This window comes from Cryptomeria japonica, chromosome 8 (assembly GCF_030272615.1).
Source record: "Cryptomeria japonica chromosome 8, Sugi_1.0, whole genome shotgun sequence".
Taxonomy (NCBI): domain Eukaryota; kingdom Viridiplantae; phylum Streptophyta; class Pinopsida; order Cupressales; family Cupressaceae; genus Cryptomeria; species Cryptomeria japonica.
In genome coordinates this window covers 592,808,683-592,827,581 of record NC_081412.1, presented here as the reverse complement: position 1 = coordinate 592,827,581, position 18,899 = coordinate 592,808,683, and positions in this window count along the sequence as shown.

Here is an 18,899-nt window from a genome sequence, read left to right as displayed (position 1 = left end):
CATTTGGATGATGTTAATTAACATTTAATTATGGTTATTTGATAGATTCTAAGGTTGAGTAGGTCTTAAGAATCTATTACTTTTCTTCATATTCCTAGAGAGTATAATAGAGTAACCAATTGCTTGAGAAAATGGTCATCTGATGGAATGTAGGGTTGGAATAATAGATTTTTGTTAGAACAATTAGTTGTGGAGGATGGAAATAAGTGATCTATTTTTCTTTGTAGAATTGTTGACAATTCTTACTTTGCAATTTTATTAAGAGAATACAAAGATGTAATTGCAAACAAGATGTATATTTATGCTTAATGGAAAATTGTTTTCTACATTTTTTAATCTCTATTTTTGTTGTTTGCATATAACAAAATTTGCCTTACTAATCAAAACATTTTACCAATGATTTTATGGTTTCAACTTAATGGTGTTTTATTATTTGCATGTGGTATCTGTTTCAACTTGTAAGTTTTTGTATTCTCTATGTTTTGTGATGCCTTAAGTTTAAACTAGGGAGACAATAATTCTTTATCCAAGTTGTAACTTGAAGCAAACTCTAAGAGTTGTGAGTTGTGGACATTTATTTTTTAATGTTTATTTAGTTTTAGATTACATCTCTCAAGCTTCTGTTTATATATATATATAACTACCAAGATAAAAATTATCAAGGACATAATATCCACAATGGTAAAGCAATTATTTAAAATTTTGAAAGCTAACTACATGTCAAATAATTGATACTCAATAATAAGCATTATAAAGATCTTAAATCAATCTAAAATACTTAGATTTACTTTAAAATTGTTTTAATTTGAAATTATTTTTAATTTAAAAAGAAGATGATTGTTCTATAATAAGATCAAGAGTTTGTAAACACTATGTAAATTTAAATACAAATATTTTTTGATTCTAAATTAAAATAATTTACATTAAATGCTAATTTTATTTTATTTATATTATTTATTAAAAGTCATTTTATTTTACTATGGTCAATAAATGTGTTTAAGATAATTATATTAGTAATTCATGTTGTGAGTACATTAACAAAATCTCTTATTTGACATGTAAAAGGTTAAGATTTTCTATAAATATAATAGTTTCAAAATAAGATATTTGTTGTGAATAAAACTAGTATAGATAGACATCTATATAAAAATTGTCATGTAAGGATATCAATTTGAAGCTATTTTAATTAGTTAAGAGTTATTTCAACTTCATATGATTAATTTTATTTACTATATAGTCAAAAGTGTAGATTTTCTTTTTGGATTGGTAAATATGACTCTTAAGAGTAGTAGAAGATGTACATTTTATCTATTTTATATTGTTTAAAATTTTAATTGTGTTTTCTTCTATAATTTTTTTTTTATAAAAGTGGATAAACCATTGAATTATATTAATAATATTTATTTTTTATAGGGTGTGAGGTTCAAAGAGCACTAAAGGGAAAGAACGAGTAAGAAAACCCTTCAGTATTTCTCAAATAACACAAGCCTATCTACCCATTACAAGAAGCCCATGGGCACAATCCACCCAAAAAACCTTCTCAGTTACATAACAAGCCTCATTAGATATAAAGGAAGTAGCCAGAAGAGGCATACAAGAGAAAACTATGAAAGTGAAACACTAGGCAAAAGTGCACTCCAAAAAAACCAAAATAAGCTTCAAAGCTGGGCCACCCCTGTCTATGAAGCATATTTCTCCAAACCATTGATTAATATGATACCAATAACCAAAAGAGAAATTATTATAAGAGATCCTACCAAGACAAACATCGTGAGCAAACATAATATAATCCAAAAAAGGAGAAGGGAAGGATGTTGAAGACCTCGAGGAAACAGAATAAGACCAAGCCACAAAATAGCCCACAGTAGCACCCAAGAAAAGAGAAGAAGGATGAGAAACCATCTTGTATACCAAACAAGTTGCATGTTCCAAACTCTCAATGACATCCACCATCCTCCAAACCTAACCAAAAATTTCTAAATAAAACAAAGCATCTTACCAAATGAGAAGTGACACCACAAAAGGAATAGACATGAGAAAACCATCAGCCGAACCCAGATATAAACCAATCCAATAGAGGGACATCGAATAAGCAGTAACCAATACCATACCATGATAAGAAAGTAACGTGCAAGAGGAGTGATCATAACATGACGAACATAATCATAAGCATGATAGGGAAAAACCAAGTTGGAAAAAAAGAAGCCAACCAATAATTATGAGAAAAAGCCATTATACAAAAGCTCATCCTCCACTGATGACCAAATCGAAAAACAATAAAAAGAGAGGACACTACCATCTCATCATTACACATCATGCAAGTAAACGGTAATCTAGAAGGGAAGCCAAGAAATGATACCCAAGTCTTCCAAGTACCTTAACATGATTACCAGCCAATACCGCCATCCTGAAAAAATTGTAATGATAAATGTATGCCCAGTCAAAGCAACAATCACACAAAAAATGAGCACAAGTAAATAATCCCAAACAATGAGTGATTCGAGCCTGAATATTCATGCAGCCACCTTACTCACATAGACCTCAATCCTACTAAGGACCAAACTCACGACAAATAACCAAATGATGACAAATCAAATACAAGGACAATTCAAACAAGAAGGGTACAAGTCAAGAAAATGTTGCCTCAACATCCTCCTTGGTCCATGAGGAGATAGTTACTGAATATTCCAACAACAAAGATGTTGCCATAAGGCCAGACAACACCTTCCCTACTGTCATATACGAAAGAAAAACCACACCCAACAAGGAGTACGATGAAGGCTACAAACCATGACCAAACAACCTTTAAAGAAGAATACTAATGCAAGAAGCAAGGATATCCCTAGGGTGAACCTCCAAGTATTTAGCACATTCAACAACAACCCTATTGGCCAGGTAGTCCGTAATAACATTTATCTCCATATAACAATGAGATATAGTAAAGGTAGAAAAACACTTCAACTATGCAAGAATACGCTCTAACAAGTATTTTAAATTCCAAGAAACACATTTCTTAGCAGAGATCAACCAAAAGACCAAGATTGAGTCCCATTCAATGACAATATCCTTAATGTCCAAAGATGGCAAGATCAAGACCGAAAGATAATGCCTGAAACTCCGCAACATTATTACAACCTACACCAATAAATTTCCCCACAGCTTTAACAATCTTAGAATTATGATCAAAGATGACCACCCCAATCCTTGATTTCCCCGGATTACCCTTAGTAGCCCCATCAAAATTTAACTTGAAGGAGAATTTGGGGGGAGGCATCCATTTAGCCATCCTACGTTTGACAAGTGAAGATAATCCAACTGTTAAAGCCCCATGGGAAGGAATAACATGAAGTGAACTCCACTTCCATGTTATCCAATTATCCCAATGAGAAAAGGACCTCAAATGTTCCAAATTTTTGTAGATGTAAGAAAGAACCACCTTAGAAATGGAAGATAGAATCTTGTCAAGAACCTCTGTTAATGAAGTTGATTTATGCTTAAAAATCCTAGAGTTCCTCTCCAACCAGATGGTCCAAATAACAATAGAAGGTGCCACTATCCAAAGAGAGGAGTAAAAAGAGGATGAATACAACAAAGGGAAAGCCATGAAATGCGACAATAAATTAGGACTAATAGCAGAAGACCAACAAACCATCCCAAACAACCAGTACCAACAATCCAGAGCAAACGGACAATGCAAGAACACATGATCCATGGTTTCCATATAATATCCACAAAACACACAAGGGAAAATCACAGTAATCCAAAGCCTATCCAATCTCATCCCGATGAGAACTCTATCTTGAACTGCTAACCAAGAAAAAGATCCAGCTTTAGGAAGACAAGCCGAATTCCAAAAAATCTTAGAAGGCCAAGAGGAGGAAGCAGAGAACTAGGACAAAGATTTATACCCCTCCTTTACTGAATAAGAGCTTGAGGCACTCTTAGTCCAAACCAAGATATCCTCTTTATCTTGAAACACAAGAGATATGTTTTGAAGCTCTGCCTCAAAAGCAACTCTAAGATCATTATCAATGGGTAGAAAAACAATAGAATTCCATTGAGATAATAGGTAAGGACCCGAGGAATCAATGTCAACATAATATGCAATGAAAACCCCCCAAAGACTAGAAAGAATATCAGACAAAGGAGACAATCCCGAATGGAAGATAAAGCAGGGTGACCATTCCAAACTTCATCCCAAAACTGGGCCTTCTTCCCATTATGGACAACCCAAGAAAGGTGTGGAAGGATAACTGATCTAAAACTAACAAAAAAGTTTCAAAAAGTTGATCCTTTCGGAAGAGATGAGGTTGTGGAGATCCTTTCTCTAGGAGCCCCCCTTACGTACTTAGCAAGCATAATAGAAGCCCAATTACTTAATGGATCTATGTATAGTTTCCAAACAAGTTTAGACCCCAATGCTTTATTATGGGACACTAAATCTTGAATACCCACACCTCCCAGCTCTTTAGGAAGGAAAACTTTATCCCAGGCTAGAAGGCGAAGCTTCTTCTCGCCCCCAATGCTATCATTCCAAAGAAAGGACATTAAAGATTCCTTTGAGTTCCTGGACAACTTTGGGGGGAGTTTTCAAACTAGACATCAAGTAGGTAGGAATGGCATTGAGAACTGATTTAATTAAAAGAATCTTACTAGCCAATGTGAGACATTTGTGATTCTAGGAAGAAATTCTAGAAGATATTGCACGAACCACTTTATCCCAAAAGGAATGCCTAAGTACGTACAAGGGAAGGCACCCACTTGAAAGACCCAAAATTGAGTGAGTCTATTCTTAACCAGGGGGATACATTTAAAAAGAAAACCTTAGATTTCAAATCATTAACTTTCTGACCAGAAAAAGAAGAGTAATCAGTAATAATCTTCTTGATAACTCTGGCCTCTGTCAAAAAGGCAGAACCAAACAGAAGAGTATCATCGACGAAAAGACAATTGGATTGCAAAGGAGGATATCTATCTATTTTCATACCACTCCACTGACCAGATGCTCTAGCATTAGAAATGGCCCTACTTAAAGCCTCTGCCAAAAGTATAAACAAAAAAGGAGAAAGAGGATCCCCTTGCCTAACCACTCGAGAGGAAGAAAAAAACCCTGAAGGGGAGCCATTAATAAAAACTAAGAAATGAGCATGAGATATGCAAGAAAAGACCCATTTAACCCAACTATGAGCAAACCCAAAGCAATTCAGAACAACAACAAGAGACTGTCAGTTAACCCGATCATAAGCTTTAAGCATGTCAAGTTTAAGAATCATAGTCGGAGTCTTCTGTCGTGAAATGGAATGCAAAATCTCATGAGCTACAATCGCACCCTCCAAGGTTTCCCTACCAAGCACAAAGCCACCTTGATCAACGGAGACTATCTTGGGAAGCAGCCTAGCCAACCTAACCAAAATTGCCTTGGTAATAATCTTATATAAAGTATTACAAAGGGCAATAGGGAAAAACTTAGAAAAGGAGTTGGGGTTATCCACTTTTGGAATAACGACAATAAGAGTGGTATCGAGTTCTTTCAAAATCATTCTATTCTACCTAGACTCTTCCAGGACTAGTAAGACATCATTCCCCACAAAGTCCCAACACTTTTGAAAAAATAAAGTCGTAAACCCATCCGAACCCAGATCCTTTTTCAAATACATGGAAAAGGCCACACCCCTTAATTCATCCAAAGAAAAGGGAGCCATAAGCATCCTATTAACCTCCTAACTAACAAGAGGGGGTGCTGAATTAACAAAAGTATTATCTAAGGAAACAGGCTCAGCCGAGACCAGAGACTTAAAAAAGCTAACTACTTCAGAAGCAATAGCATCCTCATCTAACAGACTAATCCCATTGGAATCAATAATACAAGATATTCTATTGCATTTCCTCCTAAGCTTAGTTGAAGAATGAAAAAATTTGGTATTCCTGTCCCCCTCTGATAACCAAATATCCCTAGATTTCTGCCTTCAATAAGATTCTTCCCTTGCCAAAACCTCCTCCAATTGGGATTTCAAAGATTTAATCCTATCAAAGGCCAAAGGAGTCATACTTGAACTGAAAATAGACTTATTAATCTATTCTATTTCCTCCTGAATCATAGACTTTTCCCCAAAAATATTCTTAAAATGTAAATAATTCCAAACTCTAATGTTATTTTTTAAATAAGCCAATTTCTTAACTATCTAATACATCCTTGATCCATTAACATGTGGAGCAGACAACCACCATTGTTTTAACAAAGGCAAAAAAGACTAGTCTTTAAACCACATCGACTTGAATTAGAAAGGAAGCTTCCTAGGAGCCCTATCCTCAAGTATATAAAACAATATAGGAACATGATCCTACCTAGTGAATGGTAGGACTGAGGAAAAAAAATTCTAACCAGAATTTTACCAATTTTCAGATACTAAAAACCGGTCCAATCTTTCACCAATTTGACAAAAATATTTTTGCATATTAGTCTAGGTGAAAGGACCATTGTGAGGTTTACAATTAGCTAAATTCAAATTACTGATAAAGTGGCAAAAATCTGTAATAATATATTTATTAGCAATGATCCCCCCATCCTTCTCTTCGAGACAAGAAATTGCATTAAAGTCACCCCCAAAAATCAAGAAGGCATCCAACAAAGGAAAAGCAATCAAGGCTAAACTCTCCCAAAGTTTCCTTTTTTCCAGCACCCTGATAGGACTATATATGTTAAAAAGCCAGAATTTAGTACCTAATAGCCTACTCTTAACTAACCCAAGCATCCAATTGGATGAGGAGGAAATCAAAGAGAGATCCACATTAGAATCTTTCCAAAGAAAATCAAGCCCTCCTGAAGCCCCTAAAGAGGGAGAAGCGCAAAATTTCCAAGATTTCCAGGAGGAGAATAACAAATTTGTAGAAGATAGCTTTAACTTAGTTTCTTGCACCATCACAATATCATACTTCATTAAGTCCAATTGGGAATTAATCAAGTGTCTTTTGTTAGGGGCATTTAAGCCCCTAACATTCCAAGATATAATCTTCATTGACCCAGAGGGGAGGCATCGACTCCCCTCTTTTCACAATAATAATTCTGAGAGACCTTTCCCTCAACAAACTCCTTTTGAAGACTCCTTTTAGAAGCCAAGGCTCTTGTAACCGGTGGACTAAAAGGATTTTTGAACCTCTTCATTTTGGAAGAGTCCAAAGAAGAAAGAAGAGTTGATTGGATACCAGTATCAATTTCCAACTATGTCTTAACATGTTTAGGCTTGTGACCCCTCTTTATAGGAGTAGTAAAAGGAGAAGTAGGAGAAAGTGGGGACTAAATCAAAGGTAAAATATTGGAACCAAGAGGAGCAGGTCTAACGAGGGCCTTATCCTTGCCTTGATCCAAGACCTCAAGCCCAATGGAATCCGAAGGAACCCCAAGAACAAAAGGAACCATTTCCCTTTCCGAATTAAGAAATTCAAAAGGGTTATTTGTAGGGAAAGCAGATAAGTCATTATCCAACCTACCTAAATCAGCTATAATCGAGGTTATTATTCTATCAGCTAATTAGGAATTTAGAACAATGTTATTACTGCTAAAAATATTTTTCACTTGAGCAATAATATGATCATCCTAAGCAATAAGAGGATTATCAACTTTCTAAGGGGGCTCACTATTATTCTTAACCAAACTAGCAGGACTAACAAGCAAATGAGTATCCTTAGCAATCTACTTATCTTTCTCCAAACCCACAAATTTTGAAGATAAATTACCAGCATTAGACAATAAATTAACATTATCCACACAGGTATCCTTATCAAAGCCCAAGAATGGAGAAGGAATAGAGAAATTAGCTAAATCTGGATTAATCCCAGTAGAAACATTTTTATCCAAAGGAGGAATAACAGATGAAATATGAGAATCCTTAAAAAGAAGTTTGCACTTTATTCCAAGAAAAATATTCAAGATTTCTGTCAACTGAAGAATCAAGAGTTCTTGAAGCAAATTTTATCTTCTTCATATCAAAAAGAAAAGTTGAATCCATAACAACTCAGGTATGAGAAAACTCCACTGAATCCCTAACAAAGCCTTGACACTAAATACCAGAAGAGGACTAGGTGTTACAAGTTCTAGGAGGGGAAACATTTGCATCAAGTAGTACACAATTTTTGACCACAAAATAACCATCCTCAAAAACAGAATGCGACAATAAAAACTTGCCAAAATAATCCCCAATTTTCCTTAAGATATCAAACTCAACAAATTCAGAGGGCAACAGAGGGAGTTTAAACTAGGAAGGGACCTTTTTGGTGGAAACCCTAGAGGGCTTCCAAATTTCTACAAAAAACCAAATTTTTACTCAACAAAAAAAATAGAATTTCTAAAGCCTTGTCCCTAGCTTCAGCATAATCAAACACAATAATGAAAGAACTTGCAGAAAAGACTTGAAAGTACAAGGTACCATACCAGTGCGAATGGATCTTACACTGTAGCTTTGAAAGAGGAATGGTGTCACCCCAAACTTGAGTAATGACCGCTAGAGCCTGAAGATCACGAGCCTTCTTTCCCAAAGTAAAATCAAAGACATCAATCAAGGGTACCAGAAGCCATAAAGATTGTGACTTCAAAGACATCTTAGAATTCAGTAGAGGGCGAACGACTTCCCTTGAAATTTCCTTCAGCGAAGAAACACCCAACATCTTCTTTTCCCTAGGCTCCTTATTTACCATCCCATGCCATGCCTTATTTTCAGCTTGGGAAGCCCTAATATTTGCATTCCCTGAGCGATAACACCGAACACCAAGAGCCTTGGTCCCTGTCTTTTGGCCCCGACCCCCATTCTGATGAAAAAAACCCCGAAAATAACCAGAGGATGGTAAAGAAAAGAAATCTTGCCTATAATTTTTAACCCAAGGCAAACCCTCATTACCAACGTGAGCACCATAGTGAGGAAGAACGAAGGAAGCCTTTTGTTGGATGGCTATATCCACCCATTGCCTACCCAAAAAACCCCATTGAGGCACATGGTCTGTGTTGATGCCAAATGGATCCTCGGGTGGAAGCAGATCAACTACCGCTTCATCACCCTAACCAACTTTTAAACATTCTCCTGCATGGCAAATATTCTTTTTGAAACCCTAATGCGGCGAAATTAATTCATAATTTTTGCTTGGTTAATTATTTAATCATTTAAAAAAATTATATGTAAAAAGATCGACTCAAAATATGGAAAAATTTTAACGTATTTGATTTCGAATCACAACATGATTCCTTGCTTTCTAGATGGGAAAAGATTCATAATAAATTTATGACTGCTATCATAATTGATCAACTTAAAGAGGAAGATGGTCTCATTGGGAAAGTTGTTGAAGATATAGATAACCAAGAAGACAGCTATTGGAACAACGAGCTAAAACTAAACATCTTCTTGCTCGAGATAAAAAATCTACCTTCTTCCATAGAAGTACCTGTCATAGGAGACTAAAGAATAATCTGATTGCTCTTTAGAATTTTGTTGGCCATATCTTTTCCTTAACTTCAACAATGCATGTACTATCTAGAGACTACTTCTCCAATCTGTTCTCTGCAATTAATGATTATGATGAAGTTTCTCAACAAGCTATGTTGAATGCTATTCCTCCATTAATTACTGATGAAAATAATCTCTTTTTGTTGTGACCTATAGATGTATAAAATGTTAAAAGGGTGCTCTTTGGTATGAGTACTAATAACTTGGAGGTGGTTAGTGAATCTTTTAGTAAAAAGAGGATTATTAAAGCTTTCAACCACACCTTCATTTCCCTTATCCCTAAAGAAGAAGGCTCTCAAATTGCCAATTTTTTCCCTATATCTCCATGTAATTTAATCTACAAAATTATTTCTTCTATGGTAGTTCAGACACTCAAGCCAGTGCTTCAAAAGATCAATTCTCTTGAACAAGGCAACCTTATGGAGGGAAGACAAATTCATGATGGAGTGGTGATAGCTCAAGAAGATATCCATTCCCTACATCAGTCTAATCAAAGAGGGATGTTTATTAAACTTGACATATCTAAAGTGTATGATAGAGTGGAGTGGAATTTTTTGATCAAGATATTAAGTGCTTTCGGCTTCTCTCAAATTTTGATTGATTGGGTGTTGAGTTGTGTTTTTTATGCATTCCCTACATCAGTCCAATCAAAGAGGGATGTTTATTAAACTTGACATATCAGAAGTGTATGATAAAGTGAAGTGGATATTTTTGGTCAAGATGTTAAGTGCTTTCAGCTTCTCTCAAATGTTGATTGATTGGGTGTTTATTTGTGTTTTTTATCCTTATTTGATACTTATAATGGCCTCCCTTCTACACCCTTTAAAGCTTCTTGTGGCCTTAGACAAGGAGACCCTTTCTTTCCCTTCTTGTTCCTCATCTTGGAAGAAGGCTTAGGAAGAGTATCTCTTCAAAAAAGAAATCAAAGACTCTTAAAGGGTGTTAAGTTTGGTGAGGAAGTTTTCACTAATTTGAATTTGTTCATGATACAGGGCTTATGGGGCTACCTCTTGACACGTGATATTTGAGACTCTTCATACGTATCTCTCAAATTCTTATCAATTTATTAATGTACAAAAATATAAGGTGGTTTTCTTTAATCTTGATCGTCATCTTCAAAGTCATATCCTTGTCATATTGGGCTCCTTGGTGGCCTATTTTCCCTTAGATTGTCTTGGAGTCTTTCTTCATTTCAAAAAAAATCATATGGGTGTTTGGCACAACCTTTTGAAGCACATTAAATCCAAAATAAATCATTGGTCTAATAAGTAGCTTAGCTACTTATTCAATTAGTTTTTCAAGCTATGATTCTTTACTAGTTATCTATCCTTGTTGCTTCTTCTTTCATTTAAAAAACTCTTGATAAAATGGTGAGAAGATTTATTTGGAATGGTGCTAAAGAATCTAGAAAATGGTCTCTTGTAAGATAAGACAAGGTTACCCAACCCAAGTATTTGGGTGATCTTGGTCTTACAAGTGGTGAGCTCAACAACAAGCTTTGGATGGTAAGCTTTACTAGAGGTGGCTTTCCACACCCACTTCACTTTTCAACAAAGTGATGACAAGCAAATATTATGACATAATTAATTTGAAAGATGTGAGTAGATACCCCTTGGAGGGCAATGCTTCTCTTGCTTGGAAAGTCTTAAAGCTTGGCTCTAAATTGGTAAAGTTGACCTCTTTTGGATTGTTTGAAAGGTAATAAGGCTCTTTTTGAGACTGATGCCTAATATTAGCATCCTTCTATCATTGAGGAATTTCCTACCTTACTCCCTAGAAAAGTTGTCCTCAAATCAAGGGGATAGGTTATCATGGAACATTACTTAAAGACATGTCAAATTTATAACTTTATATTTAAAAAATTCAAAAATATTTGTGAATGGCCTATCCCTATTCCCCCTAAGTTTGTTGCAATATTTCAAAGAATCTTGTCTAATTGATTACCTTTTCATTAGTAATGATCATCATGATGAAATTTCCTGGGGGTACGATGGTTCTAGTACTTTCACTAAGTTGGTTATAAGGCTCTTATTGCTAGTAATCCCTTTCCTTTCCACTCTAGTTTGGAATTCAAAAGGGTGGCCTAAGTTTAACCTTTTTTCTTGGTTATTCATGCACAATGGAAATATTACTTCCATGAACCTCAGATGCAAGGGGTTATAGGCCCATCTAGATGTGTTTTATGTAATTTTTATGAGGAAACTTATGATAATTTAATGTTTGAATGTTCTTTTACTTGTAAGATCTGGGAAAGATGGTTTTCTTCCTTTAAAATTTAGAATTTTGGCAACAAGTGTAGAAACAATATAATGGATAAGTTGAAAGGAAAAAGGTTGAATTCCAAAGCATTATTCATAGGCTAGCAGCTTGTTCTCAACTTTATTTGTTGGCAAATTTGGGTGGAATTTAATAGTAGAATTTTAAGAGAGACATCATCCTTTGTAGATGTGGTTTGGCATACCATCTAGAGCAAGTTCTTGAGACTGTTATAGCTCATGTTTGTCCCAACTTTGTGGAGGTTGAGAGGTGATGTGATACTCGTATTTTTAATAATATGAAACATGGATGAAAATGATGACCCCCTATGGCTAGGTGAAAATCAATATGGAGGGTGCTACTAAATAAAATTATGGTAATGTTTGTTTAGGATTTGTTTGTAGGAATACTATGGGTAGTTTTGTACACTACTACTTGCAAAGTTTGTGAAATGCTACCAACAATGAAGTTGAAGCTCTTGCCATCATGTATGCCTTGTTCTAGTCTATTAGTCAAGGATATGATAAAGTGGTTGTTGATTGAAATTCTCAAATTTTTGTAGGGGCTCTTGATTGTATTAGAAACTTCTCCCTCTCTTCTTGGTGCTTCAGGAAAATTATTTCCCAAGTCAAGTATTTGTGGGGAAATATTCTTGATGTGGTGTTGGTCTATACTCATGGTGAGCATAACCAACCGGTAGATTATCTCACTAAATCTAGTTAAGAGCAAGAGAAAGGGGTCAAATGGAATAGCTTAATGATCAATGAGAATGTCCATATAGGTCTAGTTAGAAAACACCTGATTAAACTTGGTTTGAAAACTTAGTTTTGTAGATCCTAGACACTTTTGTTTGCTTCTTTGCTTCTTGCAACTCTATTCTTTTGCTTCCTATTCTTTGGCCCTTGTTGAATGATCACAATGGTTGTAATATTTGATTCTTAATAAAATAATTTAAATAATTCTTGGAAGAATAAATTGGATTGAACCTTCACCATAAACCATAGTGGACCCTAACCCAAAACTTAATTGAATACTAAATCAAATTAAACCCTAATCCCAAACCAAATTAAAAAAAAATGGACAAAATGAAACCCTAACATTAACACTAGACTAAATGCCTAAAGAAAATTTACCCTAACCTTTACTTTAAACCTATTTGAACCCTAACCCTAAACCATAAGAAACTCTAAGACCTATGAAATAATTGTTAGTGTTTTAATCTGATCTACCTAGTTGTAATTCTAATCTTGACCCTAACACTAAACCAAATTTAACACCAAAAATAATTAAAAGCTAAAGAAAATTGAACCCTAATCCTAAATTTAATAAAATATAAACCAATATTTTTGATAAGGATAAAGTTTAATAGGGACCTAAAACCTAGAGTATTACAAACCAAGGCCAACAACCAACTAGACAAATATAAACCAATGTTAATACTAACCCTAAACTCAATTGAATAAGAAACCAAATTGAACCATAGCTATTACTAAATTATGGTTAATATTTTAATCCTACTCCTAAATCCTAACCTTAACACTAAAAAATGAATCTTATTACTAATAGTAAACCAAAATTAAAATTTATCCCCAACCCTTATAAAACCCTAACACAAATAGAGTAATAGCCATTATTAAACCTGTAGACACCTAAAATTGTCCAGTCTCATTGGGGATAAAAAATCAAGCTTTGAAAAGAAAAATCTAAAAGTCAAAAATAAAGAGAAGTCCTTTAGTCCAAATCAAAATCAAAAGCTATTGGACTCTACAAAAATCAAAGTCAAAGATACAAATCCTATGAAGAAAAAACAACAAGAGTTGATCTCCCCTAATATAAAAATAACTGGGGGCAAAAGTTCTAAAATTTCAAATAAAAAAGCATACTTATTGATCTTAAGTCTCCATCATGCTATCCTACTTTCACTTCTTTTTGCAATCATAAGCCTTCATCACTCATCCATGTGTTTCACACATCCATCCCCTTTTGGTGATACATCATGGACCTTTAATGGAACTTCCTCAAAGGACTTTGTTGTCAGGGATGCCCAGACTTCTTTAGGTGACACACATATGGGCCTGTGTAGTCCACACACTAGTAATTCTATCTCAATTCCTTCATCAAGGAAGACAAACACTTGAGCTACACATCATTCAGTCAAGAAACAATGCAACTACAATCATAAAGTCAAGCCTTGCACATTTGAGGTGGGTGACTTAGTTATCAAGGAAAATCCTAAAAATCAGCAAGACAGAGAGAAGAAAGGCAAGTTCGAACCAAACTGGCTTGGTCCTTACATCATTACAGCAGCATATGGATCTGGTGCATATCAACTCTCAACTACAAAGGGTGAACCTTTGGAGGATCCTATCAATAGTATGCACCTTCGCAGGTTTTACACATAGCTCTTCAGAGTATCCCAATATCAAAAAAAAAAATATTCAAAAATTTCAAAAATACAAAAAAAAATCATAAAAACATAAAAATCGTTACTTGGTGAAAACCTGGCAAACAGGCGCCTTGTGACAACAAAAAAATTAAATAAAAATTGAAAAACAAAAAAACATTTCGTCCAACGGTGAAAACCACTTCGGTGGCGCCTTGGGAAAGTACCATGGTGAAAACTGGGTCACCAGCACCATGCGTAGAGACATTGCTCCTCCCTTCTTCAAGATTCCATTTCATCCTTCACTTTGCACACACTCACATCCTATCCATCCATAATAAACTTACCCATTCCAATCATGGCTTGTTATTGATCTACCTAAGATTGGTTCGCCATTCATCATAAACCTCCCTTTTCACCCCTTTCTAGTCATAATAAATGAGCTCCTATCTGTGGCTAAGGAAAATCCTACATCTAGTGATGGGTGTGGAACTGAGAGCATCACATATTTCGAGGAGTACAATTTCTTCCAGCTTCCTTCGGTCTATTCATGCACAATCTGCAATAAAGGAGCATTTGCATCATCATCCGCAATAAAGTTTCATCTTCTCTACAATAAAGTATCAATTTCATGGATTTAGTCAGTTTCAGATGAGACACAAGCAGCAATGGGATTCAACAAATCAAATCTTTCAACATTATGGTTCAGTGCTATCTATCCTTTTTGTGAAAGTAAACATTGTGACCACAATCAAATAAGACTTATACAAGTGTCAAGAGACACTAAACTTGAGGACTACAGTGAATGTTGGTGTCAAGTCTTGGTTTAATTTTTATTTTTATCTTTTGGTGACATGTCTTTTAGCTTTTCCAGGATGTCTCTGACTAGAGATTCTATCTCCGGGATATCTTTGACTAGAAAGGCGAGGATGGGGTATCGTCACCTATTTTTTCTTTTGCTGTCTATGGATTGTCTCTTAGTAATGCTATGACTTGTCCAAGGATATGAGGACACTGCGAGTCTAGTGTGAACTGGGGCATTCCTTGTTTGTGACTGTCTTATCTCCATGCAAACGGGTACAATGACTTTCTGGGTCGAACATATGCCTCGATTGTCATAACCTACTTGCCATAATAAAGCTCAATGATGATAACACACAAGAAGCTCTTTCACTTTCATATCTTCTATCTTTCATCCCCCTTTCTTGATTGACCTCCATCGTCCTTCTTGAGTCCATGTAGCCTGCTATCACATGACTGAGTATAATGACATGCCAAAAACATTTGCATTTCATGTAGTTTGCACTTGCATTTCCCCATTTTAATCATTTCATACATACATATAGGTATCACAATTGCATCACATCCTGCACACAACACATATTAGCACATTTTACATTTTCATTATGTAAATAATCATTTGCATTACCATATTCATTTGCATTTCATACATTCACATTTGCATTTGCATAACATTTAAAACATAAAAGAACAAAAATATTGCATTTCATCATGTATATATTTGCATCCATGTCATAACCATCGCATAAAAACATACATCATGAAACATCTCATCACATAGGTACACATGCATATAGCTATTGCAAAGATGGATCATCTCATATATATATATATATATATATATATATATATATATATATATATATATATATATATATATATATATATATATATATATATATATATATATATATATATATATATATATATATATATATATATAAAGTGTCATGATACAATGATGTCAAAATCATATGGCTACAATCACCCGAAGGTGTCTACATCATCATACAAAATGGTACAAAACTAATACAAAGGAACCCACTGATCACTCCTACCAGTACTACTGGTAGTGATAATCATGTCTGTGTCATGGTATCCCAAGCCACGTGTCCAACCCTCATCTCCAATCCCGGATCCTGGAACACTCATCTCAGTGCATCCCTATCTTTGTCCCAATCATAAGGAACCAACTCCCCATCGATCGGTATCCTCAGAATCCTGTACACATATTCCAAGGTGACTGTCATCTCACCCATCAGCAAATGGAAAGTGCAAGTCTCTGAGTGCCATCTCTCAGCTAAAGCAGTCAGCAAACCCATGTTCGCCCAAAACTTAGGCACATACAAAATGAATTGCAAACCCATACCCTCAATAGCAGCTCAGTCCTCGAATGTCAGCTTTGGTCGTAATCTCTAAGTCAACGAGAATCTCTCTCATGACTCTAGCATAGGCAGATACTCCTGCAGTCAAGCAAATCAATCATGTCAGTCATAGTGGCATTCATTATTCATCACAAAATGCTACTTTTTATCTAAGTGCATATGGTACTCTATCCTAGTAACACTCACTGTTCATCACAAAGTGTTGCTTCTATCCTAGTGACACTCACTGTTCATCACAAAGTGTTGCTTCTATCCTAGTGATACTCCCTATTCATCACAAAGTACTACGTGTTTTGCACTCCCTGTTCATCACAAAGTGCTACTCACATTTGCACTCACTATTCATCACAAAGTGCTGCTCATATTTTAGTACTCCCTGTTCATCACAAAGTACTATGTCTTGGTACTCACTGTTCATCACAAAGTGCCTTGATCTATCCTATCCTAGGGCCTCTGCTATATCCTCTTAAGTAGTTTCATAATTGGCAACGTATGTTCTATCACAGAATTATCAATCCTAGCCCTATCTACTATCCTAGTCTTCCCTAGAGGACCTGCTTGAGTGTATCCTCTTAGCAGCTTATCCAATCGACAGCGTATGTTCATCACAGAACAATCGATTTGATCTTGAAGACATAAACGTGCCTTCATGACATAAACACACTCACATATTGCACAAACGCGCCTAGCCTACCCAGATGCACCTCGACATTTTTGGACATTTTTGACATTTCCTAAACATGCATTTATTGCACTACCTAGCATGCATTTATGACAACATTTATTGTGACAAAGTACAAGGAGGTTTTGTGGTACTTGCCGGCTCTCCTGCATCTGGTGGCCTCTGATATCAACGAACGTGATCGAATCTATGAACCAAAGCCATCGTTGTTGACTGCTACTGCTCTATTTTCACTCTACACTCTGATCTCTTGGATGTGTGGATGAAAATGAGGATGTTTTCCCCTCATGGTCTATCTTATAGACTACCCTAGCCCTAGCCCTAGCCCTCATTTCCTGAGTCAGTCTTCTTTATCCCGTGACTTTGTCACTCTATTCTATCTGGTCAGTACATTCTAGCCTTTCTTTCTTATCAAGAGTTTGTCTGTGATCTTTTCAGACATTTTCATCCAATCTCTCGAGGGGGCATATCATTCCCATCTTGGGGCAACTTTGTATCAGTTCATATTATCTTCTTTGAAACAATGCGACAAGCCGCATTGTCTCAAAGAGGGGCAAAATGTAGACACCTAAAATTGTCATGTCTAATTAAATAAATATTTTATTTATTTAATTATTTTAGCCTAATTCTTCTATTAATTAAATAAATCTTTATTTATTTAATTAATTCATTTATCCTCTTCTAGCCTTATTTCTCATTTAAATAAATACATTTATTTATTTAAATTGTCCTTTTCCTTAATTAAATAAATATCTTATTTATTTAATTATCCCACTTCTTCTATTAATTAAATAAATCTTTATTTATTTAATTAATTCATTAACCTTTTTCTACCCATGACACATGTCATTCATCTCTTAATTCCTACACTACCTACCCCTTTCATTATTTTATTATTTTCTTTACCTACCCTCTAATCATAGCCGACCTCTTTTACACCTCTCAATCTTATCCCTCCATTTCTTATAGTGTCTTCTATATAAGGAGATGCTTCTCTCATTATCAAACCCTGACTACTTGATCAATTAACTACATTACGCTTGGTGCTTTCATATGCGATCCTACTTGCAACCACATTTCGTTCTTTGTTGAGCTCTTGTGCACATAAAATCTAAGAGCAAATATATCAAGCAAGATCAATGGAGATAGGAAGAATGGAGATCCAAACCCTATTGGACATGTGATGGTATAATCTTTGTGATTTCATTTGATTTGCATTGTCTTAGGTAATCTTCATATGTTATGGTGGATCTTTGTTGTTGTTAGGCTAGGGTTTTGTGGTTGAATTCATTTAGTCTTTCACTATTGTTATTATTGTTGTTATCCATTTTCACCATATACACCACCTATTAGAGATTCAGAGGTAACTCGATAGCCATAAGACTCTTACACACAACCTCTATCTCGCACACCTCATTTATAGGAGATACAATACAAGAAACCATTAAACAGTATTACAAAATCATGGACTAAAACCACCCAATAAAGTGGAGCTAATCTTATCTCCAATCTAGATGTCCTATGATGTGTCAAAACACACATCAACACATGTACCTCCCTTTTACATCTTATTTATGTGTCTCATTCATTTTTATATTTCCTATTTCAGGAGACCAAACTTCCAAAGGCCATAACTTGTGAACTAAGTGTTTGATTGATGAACCATTTGAAGCGTCAAAAATATCGTAAAGTTCTCTATCACCTTGCAACTACTATGTCGGTTATTTACACTTTTCAAGGCATTTTGGAGCCTCTAAAGTTATAAAAATTAAGTTTAAACATTTTATCGCACCCTTCAAAAATGAAAACTTTAATATCTTCAAAACTACTTATGATCTTGTGACAAAAATTTGCCAACATGCTTATCTAGCCAATCCAAAGCTTTAGAAAAAAAATTGCAC